This window comes from Orycteropus afer, unplaced genomic scaffold (assembly GCF_000298275.1).
Source record: "Orycteropus afer afer isolate SDZICR_OR568_19922 unplaced genomic scaffold, OryAfe1.0 scaffold00186, whole genome shotgun sequence".
Taxonomy (NCBI): domain Eukaryota; kingdom Metazoa; phylum Chordata; class Mammalia; order Tubulidentata; family Orycteropodidae; genus Orycteropus; species Orycteropus afer.
Genome location: NW_006921773.1, coordinates 3,867,259 through 3,873,958, shown reverse-complemented (window position 1 = coordinate 3,873,958; position 6,700 = coordinate 3,867,259). Strand labels below are relative to the sequence as shown.

General features: G+C 36.8%; 1 pseudogene; it reads right to left on the bottom strand.

Annotated features, from left to right (window-relative positions):
* Window positions 1-5,484: 5,484 nt before the first annotated feature.
* Window positions 5,485-6,274, bottom strand: LOC103202574 (annotated as a pseudogene).
* Window positions 6,275-6,700: the final 426 nt, after the last annotated feature.

Below are 6,700 nucleotides of genomic sequence, written 5' to 3'. Positions count from 1 at the left end.
TTGGTCATGTTGTCAGAGGGACCAGTCATCAGAGAAGAATATCATGTATTGCAAAGTAGAGGGTCAGCCTAAAAGGGGAAGTCCTTTAACAAGATGGATTGACACAATGGCTGCAACCACAGGCATTAGTATAGTAAGGATTGTAAGGATGGTGTAGGAACAGACAGTGTTTCTTTCTGTTGTGCAAAGGGTCACTATGAATTGGAGCCAACTCCATGGCACCTAACAACAATAACAACAACTGTAGCTCCAGTTTAACATAGCACTCATTTTTCATAATTTCATATGCAGAGACCCTCGTTTCCAGTTTCCATGCTAATACCTTCCAAACTTCTCCTACCACCAACCTCCACCCCACAGAAAATAGATAAAAATAGATAAATAAAAGTGTAAACCACAATCCTGACTAGTTTAAGTTGAACCATGTGGTTTCCTTTATACCATTTACAATGTTTAAGCAGAAGCAGTATTCTAATTGAAAACTTATTCTATGTGTATTCCAGTGCCTATTGCTGCTTAGCCATAGTTCCAAAACTTATTTGGAAAAAAAACAGTCATTCACGTCGATCAGGAATTCAGAGAGGGCACATTGGGGAAATCTTATCTCAGCTCCACATGCCATCTGCAAGGGCAACTCAAAGACTGGCCTGTGGAATCCTTTCAGAACTTGATCCTCACATGTCTGGAGGTTGACACTAAGTAGATTTGAACTTCTGAGGACTAGAACATCCAAGTATCCCCAGAAGCCTATTTCAAGTTTTGTGCAGTCTCTGCAACAGACCTTCTAATATGATAGTTTTAGGGGAGTCAGATGTTTTTCAAGTCAGCTCAAAAGTCTGGAGAGGGTGAGATGGAAATTATGTTGTCTTTCTAGCTTAGATTTGAACATCACATAAGGTCATTTCTTACACATTCTGTTCATCAGAAGTGAGTCAATATGGCCAGTAAGGGCAAAATTATTAATATCCTCCTTTTGTAGAGGAGGATTACACAATTTGAGGACATCTTTAACTTAATCTCAGTCTGCTTAACTTTGGGAAAGGTGAACAAGATTCGATAATAAAGGTAGATGGGGTGGGATGGGGTGGTATTATGTTACGAGAAGACAAAGAGCAAACATACAGCAAGAAATTATAATTAGTGTTCCCTTCAGCAGACCAATACATTAAATTGTTGTTGTTAGGTGTTCTCAATTTGGCTTCAACTCAGAGAAACCCTATGTACAACAGAGCAAAAGCTGCCCAGTCCTTCACTATCTAATTCTTGCTATTCTAGAGCCCATCATTGCAGCCATTGTGTCCATTCCTTTTGCTGAATGTCTTTGCCTTTTACTCTGACCCTCTACTTTACCAAGCACAATATCATTCTCCTGGAGAAAGGTCCTTTCTGACAAGAGTGACAAAGTAGGCAAGTCTGGCTATTTTCTCTTCCAAAGAGCATTCTGGCTGCACTTGTTCCATGACAGATTTGTTCATTCTTCTGGCGGTTTATAGAATTTTCCATATTCTTTGCCAACACCATAATTCAAAGGCATCAACATTTTTTCAGTCTTCTTTATTCATTGTCCAGCTTTCACATGCATGTGAGGATGGAAATATCATGGCTTGAATCAGGCACACCTTAGTCTTCAATGAGACATTTTTATTTCAAATTTCAAAATTTCTTCCTTTCACTTTAGCTTCTCTCCATTCAAGAGCATGTTTCAGAGTGTTCTATCATCCATTTTGGTCTTTTCTACCTTTCCTATCTTTTTAATGACTTTTTGTTTTCTTCATGTATGATCTTGATGTCATCCTATAACTCATCTGGTCTTTGGTCACTGGTCTTCAGTGTGTCAAACCTATTCTTTAGATCATCTCTAAATTTAAGTGTTATATAATCAAGGCCATATTTTGGCTCTCATGAACTTGATTTAATTTTCTTTAGTTTCAACTTAAACTTGAATATTAACAACTGATGATCTATTCCTGGCCTTGTTTTTACTGATGATATTGAGCTTCTTCATTGCCTCTTTCCACATATGTAGTCAATCTGATTCCTATGCATACCATATGGCATGGTCCACTTGTGTAGCCACTGGTGATGTTGAAAAAAAGTGTTTGTAATAAATGTAATTGGTCTTGCAAAATTCTATTATGTGATTTCCAGCTTCACTTCTATAATTAAGGCCATATTTTTCAACTATCGATGATTCTTCTTTGTTTCCAACTATTGTGCTTCAATAGCAATAATAATACATTCTGATTGCATGTTTGGCCAATTTTAGACTGTAGAACGTGGTGAAAATCTTCAATTTCTTCATTTTTTGCTTTTGTGGTTGGTGTGTAAATTTGAATAATAGTTGTATTGACTTGTCTTCCTTGTAGGTATATGGATACTATCCTGTCACTGACAACATTGTACTTCAGGATAGATCTTGAAATGTTATTGATGAAGAATGCATTGCCATTTCTCTTCATTTTGTCATTCCTGGCATGGTAGACCACATGATTGATTCAAAATAACAATACCAGTCCATTTCAACTCACTACTGCCTAGGATATCAATCTTTATGCATTCCATTTAAGTTTTCACAACTTCTAATTTCCTAGATTCATAATTCATACATTTCATGTTCTGATTATTAATGAATATTTGAAGCTGTTTCTTCCCATTTTAAGTCAAGCCTCATAAGGAAATGAAGTTCCCAAAGCTTAGCCCATCCACGTCATTGAAGTCGACTCTACTTTGAGGAGGCAGCTCTTCCCCAGGTGTATATAGAGTGCCTTCCAAACCAAGGAGCTCATCTTCAGGCCCTATATCGCACAATGTTTCAGTGCTATTCATAAAGTTTTCCAGTAATATACCAGACAGTGCTTCACTATTATTCATAAGGTTTTCATAAGGCCAATTTTTCCAGAAGTGAATGGCCATGTCCTTCATCCCTTTCTGCACTATGGAAACTCTGCTGAAAACTGTCCACAATGGGTTGTTGTTGCTATTGTTATGTGCTGTCGAGTCAGACGCAACTCATAGCGACCCTTCCTTGGGTTTCTGAAGCAGTATCACTACGGAAGTAGATTGCCCCATCTACCTTCCAAGGAGTGGCTGGTGGGTTTGAACCGCGAGCCTTCTAGTTAGCAGTCAAGTGCCTTAGTCACTATGCTACGAGAGCTCCCCCACCATGGGTTATTACTGGTAATTTAAATACTGGCATAGCCTCCAGCCCTGCAACAACACCCAAGACACTGCCGTATGACAAACTCACAGACAAGTGGCAGCAGTATAAAATAGATACTAGGTTACTAAAACTCACTCACTGTCATCAAGTCAATTTTAACTCATTGTGATCCCCATTGGGTTTCCAAGGTGTAAAATCTTTACAGAAGTGTATTTCCCCATCTTCTTTCTGTGGAGTGGCTAGTGGGTTTTAAACACCAAACTTCTGGTTAGCAATTCTGGTGGTGCAGTGCCTAATGTATTTGATTGCTGACCAGAATGTTAATGGTTCAAACCCCCAAGCTTCTCAGTGGAAGGAAGGTGGGGTGATACCAAGTTTGTAAAGATTTATGGGTCATTATGAGTTGGAATCAACTTGATGGTGGTGAGTTTGGCTTTGATTTATCACCTTATTGATATTTGCATAATACATCTTCTATTTTGAGAATTTGTTATCATTCTAATGAAATATATATTTATTTACAGTGAGTCTAAATTATCACTTAGTTATCTTCGTTTTACACCATTTTTACCGTGTCATTTCTGAATATTAATTGTGCTCTTTCTCTTAGTCATTAAAATAGTTTTAAAGAAAATATTTGTGAAGGATTGGTGTTAATTCTTTATCATAAAGGCACCAGACAAGGCATCTGGGCTTGGGATTTTATTTGTGGGAAATTTTTTGATTGCTAATATAGTTCTTGAATTCAGATTTTTATTTTTACTTGAGTTGCTATTTCATATTCCATTTCATCTCTGTTATTTAACTTTATAGTATAGAATCATTAATAGTATTCTTATCTAATCATTTTTAATTCTATAAGGTTGATAGTAATGCCCCCTCTTTTATTCCTGATTTTAGTAATTTGAGTTTTCCTTCTTTTTTTCTTGTTTAGTAAGGCAAGGGTGTCAATTTCGTTGAACTTTTCAAATAAATAATTTTAGCTTTGTTGACTTTTTTTCTATTCTTTATTCTCAATTTCATTTAATTATCTATAGTTTATGCCTTCTTCTTCTTTTTTCTTTCTTTCTTTTTTTTTTTTTTTAATAATGCAAGCCCTTGCACAGCAATCCAAATTTATGAACTACTGATGCTAAGTTATACAAAATTGCACCACTTTAATTAAGGCTTTTAGTTTACATTTGGCCACCTCCAAGTAGTTGTAACATTAGTTTGGTCAATTTAAATACTGTGGCTTCCTGTTGAAAAGACACACAGTCTTTACACCCAAACATTAATGCATGCAAAGCAACAAGGCATTGTTAAATAAAACAGCAATAGTTACTGCAACTTAGGCCTTGTGATCAATTACACATGATTAAAACTACTCCCTACATTCACATCCACAGTACTCCTCCACCATTTAACATCTCAACCAAAATGTTACACATGTGAAACCATCACTAACAGGCAAAAATAATAAATCTGTATATTTGTTATTGCAAATACACTTATCCATGAGCAAGCAAGGAATTCACAGTGAAAATCTACAGCTACAGAAGCCTGAAAATGATTTACAAAAATTGTCAAATCATTAAAAAAACTGTTTGAAAATATACACTTGTTGTAGATCCCCACTGTACACACAGCTATAAACATTGTTCCTATGTTAACAAAAAAGGAAACACATAGTAAGAGATTTTAAAAGTCTGGACATTTCCTGCCCAACAGATATTAGAAGCAACATCTTTAATCTAAGACATGCCCAAAGAACTATCATATTTTGAAGACAAGATCACTGTCTCCAAAGGTTTTCCAAAAATTGAAAAACTATATAGCTGTGTCAATCAAAGCACTGATTTTGTACAATACAATGATAATGACTTTGAATTTCTTTAATAAAAGAAGAAAAATTACAATAAGCTACAACTATCAAAGAAGCAAAGTTATCCGGAGTGGCCTATATAGGAGCTCTTTGGATTTTCTTTCATTATGCTAAAATAGTGGTGCTTTTAGGATTTACATTACTGTACTCTCCAATACAAAGTATGTGGTATGTTAAAATATACAGTACACCATTTTCATACATGAACAACATTAGTGGATGAAGAATGTCTCTTAGCAGTAATACTGGATGTAGCCTCTATTTTTACCAGTTGTATACTCTAGGACTATTATATAAGTAAAAATCTCTCTTGTGATACTGGAAAGTTATCAGAATATGCAAACTGATGTAGCAGCTTTCATCTGCCTCTTAAAGGGTACCATCACAGGAAAGTCCATTTAAGATGTTGTAGATTTAACAAAGTTGGAATGATGGCACTGTTTAATTAGGCAACAGTTCTTCAAACCTGGTTCAGAGCTACAATGCATTTAGAATATAAAAGCAGCTGACAGGATGACTTTTTGCTGGCCTTCCCAGGCATAGGAGTTTTCCTGTTAATTTGCCATACTAGGTCATAAACAAAATATCTAACTTTAGCTCTGGTAACATAGGGCCTAAGGCAATGCTAATGAGAAAGCTGGCAGTTCAAAGCCACGAGCCACTCCTCGGAAGGAAGGTTGTGCAATCTACTTCCGTAGTGATACTGCCTTGGCAACCCAAGGAGGGGTCGCTATGTGTCGGTCCGACTGGACGGCACACAACAACAGGTCATAAAATATCTCATTAACATTTATTTTTGACTTTGCAGAAGATTCTAAGAATACACAGCTGTTCCACTGCTGTGCTAGATTTTGGCCTTGTTCCTTTCCTACAACTCTTTCATCTTCTAAGCCACATTTATTACCAACAAGAATCATTGGAACCTCATCAGTGGCTTTAACTTGAAGACTTTGTTCTCTCAGATCTTGAAAATCATTAAAAGTGGACTGTGTGCTGTGATGGAATAAATAAATGCAAAGCCTTGTCCATTTTTCATGTACAAATCCCTCATTGCCGTAAATTGTTCCGTTCCTGCTGTATCCCAGATTTCAAGCACACAGTGTTATACATCTAGTTTCACTTTGCTTTCTTTAAGAATCTTCTATCTTAGGACCATTTTTTTCAACAAAAATTCCTTGAACAAACTGCACAATCAGAGCAGACTTTCGAATACCTCCTGAGCCACGAACGACTAACTTATATTCACACATACTTTCACTTATATTCAGGTACAAACCTGTTGTTAAAACTTTGTGAACGTCTCGCACTGTCACCTGGTCCTGGCAGCCAGCGTCTCCCCACGCCTCGCGCTCCCTCCTGGTCTCTGTTCACGTTCTGCCGCTGCCGCCACTCCGGATAATACTTTCTTCACTATTCAAAGTTAGTTCACTTTATTTTTCTAGTTTCTATACCAAAAGACTGGTGGTTCAAACCCACCAGCCACCCTCGGAAGAAAGGTTGGGCAATCTACTTCCATAGTGATACTGCCTCAGAAACCCAAGTAGGGGTCGCTACCAGTCGGGTCTGACTTGACGGCACAAAACAATAACATAGGTGAATGTATAGGTTATAGGTTTGAGATTTTTTTTTTCTTTTTTTTAATATAGCATTTACAGTTATAAATTTTCCTGTATTTG